General features: G+C 43.1%; 1 long non-coding RNA gene across 13 annotated transcripts in view; it reads left to right on the top strand.

Moving 5' to 3' along the window:
* Positions 1 to 15,959, top strand: part of LOC110257602 (uncharacterized) — a 276,977-nt gene that overhangs the window by 44,068 nt on the left and 216,950 nt on the right. The window contains exon 3 of one of the 13 annotated variants that reach the window (XR_014833315.1): positions 10,275 to 11,886. The exons of 11 other annotated variants lie outside the window; for them this stretch is intronic. This is a non-coding gene — a long non-coding RNA (uncharacterized LOC110257602). Of the gene's footprint in view, positions 1 to 8,818; positions 11,887 to 15,959 lie in introns of those variants that run through there. One more of the 13 variants, XR_014833316.1, reaches the window with a different exon arrangement.

Genomic DNA, 15,959 nt, shown 5'->3' with positions numbered 1-15,959 from the left:
TTACCATCCCGTCTCAAGCAACCTTACCTCAGGTAACCTAGGTATGATAACTGCCTGTCGATTCGATTATGTGATGCCACGGTAATCCCCATCAGCGCCTCCAAGACATTCTAGGAGATGGCATCAGGTGCCAGTCATGAGACTTCTGGATGGGAGGGAAGCTTTTAAGAAAAATGTCTGTTTTGTTCCTCTGCTAAGTTATGTCAGAAAGTAGGTTCTATCTAAGAAGGTAAGAATCTGAGAAGAAATATTTTTCTATTTTTTAGCAACCCTTAGGAGAAATTTTCCAGGAAACAAAGTATGGGCCTTCATGAGCTATCCCATCATGCAGTTAAAAAGTACAAGTTTACTCTGCACCCCGAATGCAGTAATAATAAAAAGAAGAGAAAAAGATTTGCTCCAGTCTTATTTGGCAGCTTTCCCATCTCAGCACACTTGTTCTTACCTACCATGTTTTGTTGTCTTGAAAAATTTTGAAACAATCTTATGCAGGGCAGAATAAGAAAAGCTGTCTTCCTCTCTGTTACTGTCTTGCACAGTGACTTCAAGCTCAACTGTGAGATTATGTGATCCTCACCCAGCAGATTCCCAGCTGTGCCAGTTTGAGTCAGCACACCCCAAGTGTCTTCCACCAGGGAGAGCTAGGGCCCATCTTGAGCACCTGAAAGGCAGCCTCAGACACCTGATGATCTGAGACCCATGATTCAGTGGTTTACAGTGTAAGGCTCCATCTTTGATCAGCTGGGATTCTTTAACCTTTGGCTCTTGCACCCAAAAACCCCCATCTCAAAATTTCCCATTTACAGTTTAAAATGAAAAGTCTGCAAAGATGCCTTAGGAGGCCGTAGTGTGACTTAAGAGAGTATGTGGGGTGGTGGGTGCCTACTCTCAGGAAACTGAGCTCAGCAGAAACATACTTCTGTCACCTCTGAGTTTATATCACTTAATTCAGAACACAGCAGTGTATCAACTAGTGTCTTAACCTGGGTTCCTGTTGGCTGAGACTAGACGAGGAGTTTGTTTGGGGGGAAGTGATCCCAGGGATCAGGAGTGAGGCACCAGGAAGAGTCAATTAAGAAAGTAAAGCCACTGCAAGGGGTTGTTCTTAGACTGGGTACCACTGAGGTCACGAGGATTTTCTGAGGCAGCTGTTGCACAGTGGCTCAGCCCTGTCTGTTCGAGAGAGGGAAGGGTGGAGCATTTAAACACAGCTTGCTTCGCCCCACTCATTCAGAGTTGCCTAGACAGCGTTAATGCTCTTAAGGTTCCGGGCTGGGTGTGAATGAGTGCCAGAGAGCTCCCTGGAAGTCCCATCTCACAGCATCGGAGCAGCTCCAGGCAGACACCAAAAGTAGGAGGTGCAGCTGGAAGCACTGTGGCCAGGTTATGTCTGTGCATAGTTGGTGCAGTTGGTGAGAGTGAGAGAGGGGCCTTGAAGACAGGAGGCCCTGGCGCACAGGGGAAGCCAGTGCTGGCCATACTTTGCACTGCTCAGTCCCACGTGTGCTCTCCATTAAGTCCAAGCCGTTATTGAGTCTTCCTGGTGGCAGCCAGCAACACTCCGTAAAAAGCCTTAGGACAGGAAGGTTGATGGAGCCAGCTCCATCTAATCACCTACCCCCAACCCTGGAATGTTGATCATTGCTCTCGCCCTACACGACTGCTCATTCTGGGTGTCCCGCATTCTCACCCAGCAGTTCAGCTGATCTCTCTTGCTTTTCAGGCAGGGAGACCTTCATCCCTAAATGTTGAATCTTGCCAGGCATGTCTCTGACCGAGGTTGCTACAGTTTCCCACTTACAGTTACCATTAGGCCTAGAAGCAGATAGAAGCATTCCAGCAAACACCATGGCTTCTAGACTGCCTTTGCTATGTCATAGTAACTGTTATTCTTTATAGTAATAGGGGCAGGTACCCCCTGCAGTTTGGCAACTTCTTTCTTGGTCTGCTACTCTGCAGGCATCATGGGCCACAAACGACCAGGCAGCAGCTGCAGCCCTAGGTGAGTGAAGCTCTTCCTGTATCTCCAGGTAGACGTATTCCTCTCTGACCTCCGAGAGCCGAATGTAGGAGATGGGAGCACACTTTCCACGAGGGGCACAGGGAGAAAGGTCACAGGAGTCACGGTGAGAGGGCTCAGTCCACCTCTGTCTCTGGAGTCCAGATGGTTTGTTCTGCATGTCCCTTTCCTTTGGGAAAGACGGGGGCTGTGTTTGCTGTATATGCCTTTGATGTCATAGAAGGTCCCTTCTCAAGGGACTGACTTCCCCTGAAGCCAGGAGTTCCGGGTTTGTGAGCTGGAAACCGGGCAGAAGATTCTACATTTCCATTGGAATGAATGGATGACGTCTGCCCCCTGTCCTTGTAGTCTCTCTCTCTCTCTCTCTTTTCCCTATAATTACTTGTCAGTGCCTCATCTGTCTTGCCTTTAGGAATATCATGGTCCAGGAATCACTGCCATTCTGCAGGTGACTGTCTTGGTGCCCATAGGAATGATTATGCTTCTTTGACCCCTTCTGGTTCTATGCCACCATCTGGTCTCTCTTTCCAGAATCCCGACATGCTGTTTATACTGAGGCCTCGGCATCACCTACCATTAACCCTGACCTGCAAACAGCCACCATTCAGCTTCTGAAAGAACCTGAGGGTGTCTTCTCTGTCTCATTTAATAACCGCATTCCAATATTTCTCCAACTCTGAGCCTTCTGACCCCTTGGCCAGTAATGTAAGACAGTCCTACCATTTCTGCCTCAGTTTCTCTCAGCCATCACTGCGTCCAGTCTTTGAAGAGCCATTGTGTCTGTGTGTTTGAAGCAATTCCCTGTGTCCTTTTACTGAGATTCTAAAACACAAGTCGTAGGAGAGTGCAGGCGTGTCCTAAGTTCTTCCACATGCAGTGCTGTGGCTGACTCCTCCGTATTCCAAAACTCTGAAGATCCCCCCACGCATGTTTCCCTGGTTCCTGCTGTTGAAAATGAGTTGGATCTTGCAGTGCTCTGGATGGAAGTGCACGTTTCTCCCCGAGGAGCTGTGTCTTGCCGCTGGGGCTGGGCTACAATGTGTGAGAACCGAAGGAACGAGTTTGGAGACCTTGAGGAGGACAAGCAGCAGGCCCCGTCCTGGCTCAGCAGTTAATGAACCCAACTAGCATCCATGAAGACGAAGGTTCAACCCCTGGCCCCGATGAGTCTTCTCAGGATCTCTGGGCAGGAGGAGACTGCTGCGCTCCAGGAATGAGAGAGCTACTTCTGACCTAGAGGGTAAAGGGAGTCTTTTTTTTTTTTTTTTCAGTCTTTTGTCTTTTTAGGGCCACACCCACGGCATGTGGAGGTTCCCAGGTTAGGGGTCTAATCAGAGCTACAGCCAGCAGCCTGTGCAACAGCCACAACCACACAGGATCCGAGCTGTGTCTGCAACCTACACCACAGCTCACAGCACTGCCAGATCCCTAACTCACGGAGCGAGGCCAGGGATTGAACCCGAGTCTTCATGGATGCTAGTTGGGTTCGTTAACTGCTGAGCCAGGACGAGAACGCCCAAGGGTAAAGAGGACCTTACAGTTCAGCGTATTTAGGCCCCCCCCCCGCCCCAGCCCCCAGTTTTTCCCATCCTAGGTCTTAGGGTTCTACCCTTTTCTTCCCGGGGCTTGTGAATCCTGATTTTGCCTAGTGGCCTTTTGAAGGGCCATAATCAGTCTCTTTTTTGTTCTCCTACCGTGGTGATCAAATCCTGTCTGATTTTCATCAGAGTCTGCCTTGTAGCTACAAAAATTAAGATCTCTTAAAATGCCACCATGGAAGCCTTCTGATTTGACAGCATGTTTAGAATTGATTGTTGTCTGTTTCGAGTCATTTTATTTACATTGTTTAGGTTTTAAAAGCAGCTAATGGAAGCCAGCCAGCTCCACAGTCCTGTGATGATCTCCGCTCTGGTGCCATTCAAGCACCATGGGCTCTGGCTTCGCATATTAACTGCACCTTCTTCCCTCCTGCCACCCTGGGAGTCTGAGGAACTGTGTGGCTACTGCAGGCCCAGAGGAGGCCGAGGGGGTGACATCAGCGTTGCAGCTCTTATCACCATCTAACAGGGACAAGATCCTAATCCAAACCTTACCTTGGGCGTCTGTTTTCTAGGGCCACTTGCAAAACTGACTTCCTCGTCTGGGTTCCCCCAGAAAGCAGAGCAGTAGCCAGGGACTGTGTTCAGGTAGTTTATTTTAGGAAGTAATTCCAAGGAACAGGAGTGGGGGGCTTGAGAGAGATTTGAGCCAGTGCGAAAAAGAAGTGTTCTCCCCTTGGTCACCCTGAGGGCAGCTGGGACCCCCTTCTATCGGGACCCCCCGAGAAGCCTTGCAGAGTTAGCCCACCTGCACAGTAGAGGAGGACAGCATTTATCCACGCCTGTTACCCACTGGTCAAGGGTGTTGACTCCATGGCTCATGCAGTTGCCGACGGGTGTGGATGCAGACAGGTTCCACATCATCTGTGCTGCACTCAAAAGTCCCAGGGCGGGAGTTCCCGTCGTGGTGCAGCGGAAATGAATCTGACTAATAACCATGAGGTTGCGGGTTTGATCCCTGGCCTCGCTTAGTGGGTTAAAGAGCTGGTATTGCTGTGATCTGTGGTGTAGGTCACAGACGTGGCTTGGATCTTGCATTGCTGTGGCTGTGGAATAGGTTGGCGGCTACCACTCTGATTCAGCCCTAGCCTGCGAACCTCCATATGCCACGCATTTGGCCCTAGAAACAAAAGTCCTAGGGCAAAAAGTGAGAGATTTGTGGTGTGAGGGGACCAGGTATACCTGTTCGCAGCCGATTTCCACAGCTTGGAGAAGGGGTGGATGAACAGATGTGAAACTGGATACAACAGATGTCTCATAGAAATGATGAACCCTCGGAGTTCCCGTTGTGGCTCAGCGGAAAGGAATCTGACTAGCATCCATGAGGAGGCAGGTTTGATCCCCGGTCTTGCTCAGTCGGTTGGGGAACCGGCATTGCCCTGAGCTATGGTGTAGGTCGCAGATGCACCTTGGATCCTGCGTTGCTGTGGCTGTGGTGTAGGCTAGCAGCTATGGCTCTGACTCGACCCCTAGCCTGGGAACCTCCATATGCCACGGGTTCGGCCCTAACAAAACAAAACAAAACAAAAAGAAATGATGAACACTCTTAGAAAAGCTGTCTTAGAATCTCTGGGAATAAAAGAAGGAAAAAAAATTGAAGAAATTTCAACAGATGCTTTATAGAGTAGTTTTGGTTTTGTGTATACATCTGTTACCTGTGTCTAAGACTAAATTTTGCTAACATAAATATATATTATTCCTCAATAAATGCTTTACATAGAAACAACTAAAGCAGAATTTCAAAGTAATGAAATATTATTAATCATCTGCAAACTGACTTTATCTATAATCAAATTAAATGACAAGTGTACTTCCTGACGGCACCAAATTAGCAAAAGATGATGGAAGCACTAGATTTACTTTGTTTGGTATGTGCTTGAGTCAGGGAAACAGTATCAGCCTTTTTATTTTATGAAATAATACTGATTTCTTTCCCTAGTCAGGGTCCATTTTCTCCTTTCTGGGCCTGAGGGTGGCCATCTGCTTCTTCCATGTTTGTGTCTAGCATTTAACACAATCTAGCATAAATTCTCTGGATTCCAGAACCGTGAAGGTGACAGGTTTGCACAATGCCAAAGGGAGTTATGTATTTGTAAACATAGGAAGAATTTTGTACTGTGAACTTTTGGGGGACTGTTCACCATGTTACTAACTGAATGAACGCATGTAAAGCATTTGGGACAGTACCAAGCACATGATGAGAGCTCAGTAAACGTTCGCTTCATCCCGACACTGACTGTCATCACCGTCGTGCCATAGAAGCAGCCAAGCCGAACCGAATGAGCACGAGGCGAAGGGTCAGAAGACCTAGTTTGTGGTCCTGATTTGGGTGTTCATCAGTCTCAAGGCTTTGGCAAAGCCAGTTAACCTCTCTGAGACTCTGTTCTTATCTCTAGAAGGATGATAACTTCCTTTCCCTGGCATGGTTATGAGGATGAAATGACGTGTTATTTGTGATTTGTGGATTTCAAAGTGCTGTACTGAACAGGTGCTTCCACACACCATTAGTTTGGACCAACTCTCGTCACCGTTGATGCTGGTGGCCAGGAGCAGGGCCTGGATTCTGCAAAGCCTCACATACCTTTGGAGCAGAGCTTTGGAGTTGTAATGATGCTTGTTCCCACCACCCTCCTGACTCTTGGTTCCAGGTGTAATGAACACTTCTTAGAATTCCACTTACTTACTCCACGCCTCTTCCATATCTTTACGCCGGGAATTCCTCTTTTTCCATTGAAACACTCTGAGATGCAATTTTAAATAATCCAAATGGAAAGAATTATGTAACTTGTTTCTTTTCTTTCATCTTTATTCGTTTTTGTACTTTCCATATTCCAGAATGAGGATGTAATTGTTTATCATCAAAAAAGTATTTAATAAAAAGTTAAAGGCCAACATGCATTTCATTTACATATATGAGTTATAACCAGAAATTTAAAGATTATAAATCTCCGCAGATGAGACAAACCAAGTATTGTTTTCGAATGACACGAGACTACAGAGAGCTCAATAGGAATATATTATATGCAGGTTTTTCTTTCGTAGAGAGAAGTAATGTCTTTCAGAGTGAAATTGCACAGTAGACTTGGTTTGTGTTGTCTGTGCTGTGTGTAACTAAATCAGGCAGCTTACTGCAGTGGTGGTCTTTTCTCCTGTTTTGCTCAGATTTCTATGTTGAATTTTTCAGCGATAACCCTTTTTATAAGCTGCTGTGATGAATGAATAGTAAATATAAGTTTGTAAAGGCTGACCATTTAGGGTTTCAGCTGTCAACACAGGAAATAGAGCAAGGTGGCTGATGCAGCCGATGAGAAGGCAGCAGTGGCCCCAACTCTGAAATATTGTACTTCTTATTGCCTTTTATGTGATCTTCCTAAAAGACAGCAAGTACTGCCCAACTAATCGAAATCATATTAAGCAGAGATCCAGGCTCAAAATGAAGGCCAGTGAAGGTAAGATGAGATCCTAGAAAATCTGACCAGGCCGAGGATTGCGTTGAGCCTACAATTTTTATTTATTTCTTTAATCTATCTGTCTTTTTAGGGCCTCACATGTGGCACATGGAGGTTCCAGCAGCCAGAGCCACAGCAACTCTGGATCCAAGCTGCATCTACGACCTACACCACAGCTCACAGCAACGCCGGATCCTTAACCCACTGACCAAGGCCAGGGATGGAGCCTGTTTCTTCATGAATGCTCATCAGACTGGTTTCCGCTGAGCCACGCTGGGAACTCCAAGCCTACAGTTGTTAATCAAATATTCAGTACAATGGCTGTAAGGACGATTCAGTTCAAATCTGGTGGATGAAGCACTGAGACAAAACTTTTAAAATGACGCTCTTCACCGTTTTGTTTCTTTGCCGGTGTGGACGGAATTTATTTAGTTGCTCTTTTCCCTCTCCTGTGAGTCTTTAAAATGAGAATAGGGGACGCCTTCAATTCCCAGTGACTCTAAGAATGTATTGGAAAATGTAAATAATAGTTTATTTTTCAGAGTTTTCATGGAACTACCTTGAAAGGTAGTCTTAGCGAGCTACCTACGTGGTCACAGGCTCTGGTGGGGGCAGACTCAGACAAGTAAATTATTATTTTAAATCTCAGTTTCCTCTTCTATAAAAGAAGGGTACCAAAATGTGTATCTTTCAGCCTTTTAGTGGGATTACATTAAATAAAGGTGAGTAATTAAAATGCTTATTTACTGTGATTGTTCCTTACTTGGTCAAAAAACGTATATTTTGGCCACCATTTATAGGTACCATCATAGAGACTGGGGGTAGAAAGTCAAATAAGACCCAGCCTCTGTCTTTAAAATGCTTGCTGCCCAACGTAGCAAACTGTAGCGGGCGTCTTTGCTGGACTTCTGAGTTAGTGCCACATATGTGCTTATGTGTATGAAATCACACATTTACTTGTGTATTTTTGTGATTATGTTGAAGCAGAAGGACTGGAATCCCCTGGAAAAGCTGATTCCTTCCCAATTGCTTTTTCATCCACTAATGGAGAATTAGACTTCACTTCTGTATTTCAGAACTTTTTGGCTGATGGGTCAGAGATCATACACGGTCTCTCCCAGTCTTTTTTTTTTAAACCAACTCACCTTTAAAAACGATCCCTTCTCTCTGGTCCTTCCACATAGAACACAATTTAAGGAATTAAAAAAACCTTGACAAAGCAAAGGATTCTTTAAGTGTCTAAGGATAAGGTGTTTATTAAATACCTCCTCCTGCAGTGGAGTGGGCTTGACCTTAAGCAACCTGAAAATTTGCTGGAAGAAAATAAGTACATTCCACTAAGGATCTGTGAAATAGCAATTACTGTGAATACTAATCAAGGTGCTACTATACTGATTCTAGTAGATTGTGTCAAATGACTAAGATCATATGCAAGGGTGTAGGTGGGTGGAGGGCGGGTGCGAAGAATTAATTGGGAAGTTAGCAAATGGCAGTTACAGGAGGAGAAAGATACTATGCCTGAGTTAATCCGAAACCTGCAGATATCTCTGGTGTTTGTCTTCTGAGGAAAATCTGAAAGAAGAACCAAATCAAGAACCTCTTTAAAGGATCAGCCACACCGAGCTGACGCCTCTAAGAAGACTGGCTCCCATGTAGGTGGAATGCAAGTAGAAAGAAATATACCTGTCTCTATTTTTAGGGACTGTGATTCCACTTATTTCAGTAACTATTGTTCGCATGTGATCTTGCAGGGAAAATGAACATGGCCTCTCAGTAGGAAGCGGAGCTCAGCTGGAATGGTGTCTCTTGTGACTGTAATTAAAGACTCAGATACAAACTTGTCTCGTCGGTGAATAAAATGGATGAATTATTGCATTGAAATGAAAGGGCTAAATATCTAGCCATGCAAGGCAAATAAAGCCACTCTGAGAATTTTTCCATGTAAACGCAGAAGTACACAGCTCATTTCAATGTCGTGTTCTATTCTTAGAGTTAAAGCTGTTACCGAGTTGGAAATTAAGGGAGGGAGGGAAGAGGTGCTCAGAAGAAGTTTCAAGTATCTCTTTAAAGAATGTCAGTCAACTTAACAGATATATGATTAACTTGTAATGTGGGATTTATAAGGGTCAGATCCCAGAAAAGAAGGTTTCTTAGTGATTTATTCGAGTATCTCCCTCCTTTTCCAGAAAAGAAGATTTTGAGGTAAAAAGATTAAATAACTTGGTAAAAGTCACACAACCAGAGAAGCGGTTCTCTGAGCCCTTGGGCTCGTGTACACAGCACTAAATGCCACATACCCGCATCAGATCCTGCCTGGTGTGGTGCTTGCTGATGGACTCCTAAAACTGAGAAGCTCTTACTCCCAGGCTTAGTATTCACGGCCCCCAAACCACACAGAGTGTTCAATCTGAAATATGTAAAGGTTACTAATCATGTTCTTTTTTTACTAGTGAATTTTACTCTTTATTCCATGACTCCCTTTTTCAAAGGCAAGATAATTATATGTATTCTCATTTTGGGGAAGTGCAAGGCTAGTTTCCAAGGCCTTATTAGTAATAATTAACCAGAGTCCTCAAATCCTTTATGGAAAGAAGTAAGGCATAAACACGCATTTGAACATTTAATTAACTGTATCTGAGAAGCTACTTCTGGTGATGCTTGCATTTCAACCCCAGTGCAGCCAGACTCTGCTTTAAGTCAGGTGTACAGAGAGAATCATGAGTCCCATCCCTAAAGTGTTAAAGTTAAAACCATAAGGGAGGCCGGAGGGGGAGTCTGTTTCCTGGGACAGTGATGCCTTGACCAAGACGGAAAACTGATGACTGTCTTTGCTCTGTGTCGCAGGCCAACTCTGATAGGTGATGACAGCCCAGTGCTGTGCTGAGAACGATTTTGAGAGAAAGAATTCCTGGTCAATGAGAAGAGGGGTAACTAGATACACACCAAGCGTGGCCTCTGGGGCCAGGCAAAGACCCGTGGCCACAGGCAGGAGAGATGATCCAGGAGGCAGGGTTCCAAGGTTTAAGGGACCATGCTCCCTTCTTTCCAGAATGATCAGGAGACCAGAGTTTCGATAAGAAGGCTAGGGAGTGGATGACCTTAAATAAACAGTCAGCGAAAGTTCTGCTCTGAATAATTCTATACACAGTCCTTCCTTTTTCTCCCCCCCCCCTTTCTCCTTCCTTCCTTCTCTTTATTTATCACAAGGTATTTTTAATACCATCTTGCTCTCAAGGACATGAGGCCACTTATAAAGGCCACATAAAAAACATGAAGTAACTGAGAAACTCAGGTAGGAGGACCGGGTCAGGCAGGAGGCAGATGGGAGGGCACCCGTGAAGAAGCGGCGGAAGCATCGTGGAAGTGCAGATGCTGACCTGGCCCCTTTCTGCTGAATGTTCACGCTGCTGTTGGCATGAGGTAATTTACATGCGCTAACTCATTCAGTCCTCACAAGAGCCCTCTGAGGGAGGAACTGTTGCAGATGGAGAAACGGAGGCACAAATGTCAAAACTGAAATTCAAGCCAACGACAACCCAGGAGCTCCTTCCTACCAGCCTTTGCTGTTTCTTTTAAGATGCGGGTGGTTTGTAGCCACACGTCATTATCTGAAGTTCCATACTCTGCTGTGCAGCATTGTATTCTCATCAGTCACGGCCAAGAGAGCCAGAGCCTAGAAGGATTAGCCAGAAAGCTTCCATGCTGTGTTTACACAAGAGGTGAGGCTGCCTGGACATCGGGCTGGATGCAGAAGACCAAGCAGGCACTTCCATTTCTACCCTTGGGGATGGTGCCTGCCTGCTGCTCGGAGCAGCATGTGAGTCAGCACCTCTCAGGTGCCTTGTCCTCCACCCCACTGAAGGGGCTGCATGGATCAGTGCCAAGCGTAGGCTGTTTGAAAACGTTATGTATGATTCAAGTGGATGACAAAGAATGTCAGTGACATAATTTGTCCTTTCATCTTTGGGTTGACTTTATGACAAAATTCAAACTATATGTTAACATCATTTATTTCTGATAATTTTTTTTAAATTACAAAGAGTAATCAGACAAGAACATTTTAAACTATTTGGCTTCATGTGAATTTGGATGCTGTGGGCTTTTTTTTAAAAGGCACATGTGAATGCTAAGGATGTTATGGTCTGGAAGAGGAAGATGAGAAAACCATACATTATGAAGCAAAATGCTAAGGAACAGGGACCATAGGTCCAAGTTGCAAGGACAGAAGTGCAAAACTGCTTACCTTTGTTCTAAGAGGGCCTTGTTGGCCTCTTGGAATGGGTCCGTAGGTGGGCAGCGCCTCATAGATGTGTCGCGTGAATTTGGAGTTTAAAGGGCCGTTGTGAGCTGGGGCCCAGAAGAAGTGTGCTCTCTGAGCCTCATCAGACCTAAAACCTTAGCGCTGCCTCGTAAGTCCTCTGGGAAGTGTCGTGAACCTGTTCAACAGCTCTAAGGAATCGACACATGCTTCCATGGAAGCAGTGGATCTCATAGACACAATCCACCATGGCTTCTAGAGTGGATAGAATGGGAGAAAAGATTGCCACAGGAAAGAGCCTACCCTGGGCTCTCTGGGACAGACTGCAAAGTTTGGCACAAGCCCGAAGTATGCTTAATAATGGGGCTGGAGAGGCAGTCAGAGGTGCTTGACTTCTGTGTTAGCTGCTCCCTAGAAGGGGCGGCCGGGACAGTTTATTTAACTTGAGCACTTATCTGTAAGAAAAACCTACTCAAAAGACTTCTGTAGGATTATATGAACTGACTTACGCGGATGCTTTGCACAGACCCTGACACAATAAAAGGGAGTTATTGCAATTTTTATTTTTCGTGTACTTGGATTTCTTGACTAGATAGTTTTACTCTTCTCATGGTTAAGTATTTGCGTGGCTATTAGTAACCACTAATTATATCACAATAGGTCGCATGCCTTAGAAATTAGTAGAGAATTAAACCAATCAAAGACTATCCATTGCAGATGGTTAACGTTAGAAAATAAATTTTAAGAGCGAAGAACAGATATTATTGATACAACAAATGTGAATGAACCAAATTAACCCACTTAAAGTCACATACTCTCAGATTGTATTAGAATACACCACTCGGCAACATGTTTTTCAGAAGACACTAAAAACAAATGAGAAATATTAAACAATTAAGTGACAGTATTAGAATCAGAATAAATAAAATTCAAGGATAAATTAGAAGTGGGAAAAACTCTACCTGTCAAAACATGAAATTTAAAACGTTTTAAGATCCCATAAAACTCATATTCATGCTGGGAGGCTTTTAACAGACTTTTTTTTTTTTTTTTTTTTTTTTTAATTTGCCAAGTAGGAGAAAAAGTATATATAGTTAGATCTGATATGATTAACGCAATGGGTAGTTTGTTTATTTAAAAGGGCCCTGCAAAGTTTCTGTAGAGTCAGATAGCAAATATTTCAGGCTTTGCATGCCCTGTGTGGTCTCTGCTGCATATTCTTCTCTGTGTTTTTTAACAATCTTTTAAAAAATATAAAGGCCGTAATTAGCTCAAGGACAATACAAAACAGGCCTTAATTCATATAAATACTTGATAATGCATTTATATTAGTTTTTTACAGCGTGATTTCCTGCAAACACCTTTTTTTTTTTCAACAGCATGTGGATCATTTACAAAAACTGACATAATATATTAGTCAAAAAAGAAATCTGACAAATTTTCTAGATCAAGTGCTAATGGGCTGAGGATCCCTAGGGGTCCCCAAGATTTTTTCAGGGTGTCCTCAAGGCCAAACCTATTTTGATTACAATATGATGTTATTTGCCTTTTTCACTTTTAATTGTTCGTGTGGATACAGTGAGGTTTTCCAAAAAGCTCATGACGTATTACATCTCAACAGACTGAAAGCAGAAGCAGACATGAGAATCTAGCTGTCTTCTACTGAGCCAAATATTAAAAAGATTTGTGAAAATGTAAAACAGTGTTACTTTTTTCACTTATTTTTTGTTTGAAAAACAATCATTTTCCATCAAAGTGTGTTGTGCAGGTTATTATGGCCATTATTAAAAATAACTTATATGTATATTTTTTAAATTCCTCAGTTTCTAACAAGATAAATGTTGATAGCTATAACCAAAGCTCCCCAGAGGCCCTCTATAATTTTTAAGAGTATAAAGAGGTTCTGAGACCGATAAATTTGATAACTTCAGTCCCCAAAAATAATTGTTCAGAACATATTCTTTTGCTACAATTAATGTATCATAGACATTAATTAGGAATATTTTGTGATTGATGCTGGACTAGTCTGGATCTGAACCTTCTTAAAAAACCAGTTATCCCTTCTCTCCATGAGACTGTCTGCCAAGCACCTAAGAAGAAATACAAATAAACCCAGGGCATAAGTCATCACCTCCCAACATCTTTTATCAAGGATTTCAAGCATATTCAGTAGCCTTAGTCTGCGCTGGAGGAGGCAGGGTCTAAGCTGCAACTGAAAACAAACAAACAAAACAAAACAGAAAACTGCCTAGCTGGACTGCAGAAGCAGAACTGGAAGAACAGTGAATAATTAACAAGGAATAAACCATGGCAGCTATATTAATTCAAGATGGAAATATGAAACCAAAGGAGAAGCTTTTATTTCTTTTTTAATTGGATTAAGTGATTCCTCAAAAACTGCAAATAATGTTAACTTTCATTTTCAAATATCAAGGGATTTATTTGCTTTAAGACGGACAGTAGTTTTTTAATAACTAAACAAACAAAAACACAGGTCTGCTTATCTCCAAGCAGTTTTAATGACTTGGGAAAGTGATAGGAAAGTATTTTTAAATGAATTATTGGAGTTCTCTGGTGGCGCAGCGGGCTAAGGATCCAATGTTTTCCCACAGTGGGCTTGGTTTGCTGCTGAGTGCGAAATAGGACAGTAACTTCCATTAGCTGTGGGCATGGCCAAAATGCATTACTTACGGATTTTCTTTTTCTTTTGTTTCTTTCTTATTTACTTATTTATTTACTTGTTTATTTTCTACTTTATTATTTTACTTAAGGCCACACCTGTGGCATATGGAAGTTTCTGGGCTAGGGGTTGAATCAGAGTTGCAGCTGCAGTCTGTACCACAGCCGTGGCAACACTGGACTGAGCCGCATCTGCAACCTGTGCTGCAGCTTGGGACAATGCCAGATCCTTAGCTCACTGAGCAAGGCCAGGATTGAACCCACATCCTTACGGAGACTATGTTGGATTCTTAACCCATTGAGCCACAGTGGGAACTCCTAATTTTTATTTTTAAGTCGTTTATTGAAGTGCGGAATATATTCAGAACTGTACAACTCACTATGTGTAGCTTGTGAATTTTCACACAGCGACCGGAGCTGAGGAAGCACCACCCACGGCCACACGTGGGCATCAGATCTGTGAAACCTCCCAGTCACCACACCCTCTCCTCCCCCGAGAGCCCTTATCTCCATTCTAACGCCATAGATTAGCTCATCTTCTTTTGAGACATTTCTGTAAGTGGATCATTCGTCATTTGGCTGTTTTGTGCTGCCAAAAATATTCTTCCACGAGATTTTTTTGTGCATGTTTAAGGCATTTCTTTTGGGTGTATATTTTTAGATGGAATCACTGGGTCATGTGCATACCTACCTCAAGAGGTACTGTCACGTTTCCACGAGGTTGCAACAACTTACTCCAAACTGCAGTTTGTGAGAATTCTAGGGGGCCCGTTCTCCTCAGTATTTTGGATTATTAAGTTTCTAATTTTATCCATCCTGATGGAAATGTAATGGCATCTTACCATGGTTTTATTTTCCATTTCCCTTACATTTGGGATTGAATGACTTCTCCTATATTTAATAGTGAAGTAGATAGACGAGACCATTCCTATTCCTCCTTAGTGCTTCTAAAAAACTTAGTGTTGGTGCAAGTCATTGCAGTTTTAAAATTATGTCACCCATACTTTCCTTATTGATACATAGTTCCGAAGTAAATGCAAGTCTGTTTTATTATTTCTTATACATGCAGTTTTAAAATTATGTCATCCATACTTTCCCTATTAATACGTAGTTCCGAAGTATGTGTGAGTCTGTTTTATTATTTCTTATACACGTTGCAGATATCCTCTAGCCATCCATGGCTTGTCTTTTTCTTTTTAGGCCCACACTTGTGGCTTATGGATGTTCCCAGGCTAGGGGTCAAATCAGAGCTGCAGCTGCTGGCCTACACCACACCACGACAATGCTGGATCCAAGCCGCATCTGACCTACTCTACAGCTCACAGCAACACTGAATTCCTAAGCCACTGTACAGGGCCAGAGATTGAACTCACATCCTCATGGATACTGGTTGGTTTTGTTACCCCTGAGCCACAGTGAGAACTCCATGGTTTGCCTTTTTATTCTAAGTGTTTCTTTTGATAAATAACAGTTCTTATGTAATAGTAATTCTTAGAGTCCAACTCATCAGTCTTGTCTTTTGTGTACTCCTATTTAAAAAAAAAAATCATTGCTTTCCTGAGACTTTAAAATAATCTGTTTTTTTCTAGAAGCTACATTATTTCACCTTTCACATTTTGATAAGCAGTCTAATTGTAATCGATTTTCTTGTTTATAGCGTGAGGTAGTGATCAAAAATCATTTGTTTTTCTATATGGAAATCCAATTGACCAAGTACCATTTATTGAAAAGACTGTTCTCTCACTCTGAAATGCCTTCTAGCATAGATCATTTATCCACATAGGGGGTAGGAATCCTATGTTCTCTATTCTGTTCTGTCTCTTTGTCTAACTTTGCTCCAGTACTGCATTATTTCAATTATTTTTCTTTTACATTAATTTTTAATATGTGTTAGTGTAAATCCTTTGACTTTATTCTCCTCCTGGAATGTCTGGGTTAATCTTGGTCCAATATCT

The sequence above is a fragment of the Sus scrofa genome, chromosome 18 (genome assembly GCF_054392235.1).
Source record: "Sus scrofa isolate SSC_HxYL_T2T_F1_AM1 chromosome 18, Sscrofa_HxYL_maternal_Yorkshire_Landrace_v2.0, whole genome shotgun sequence".
Taxonomy (NCBI): domain Eukaryota; kingdom Metazoa; phylum Chordata; class Mammalia; order Artiodactyla; family Suidae; genus Sus; species Sus scrofa.
The sequence above is the reverse complement of the archived record's forward strand: the minus strand, read 5'-3'. Positions and strand labels throughout refer to the sequence as shown.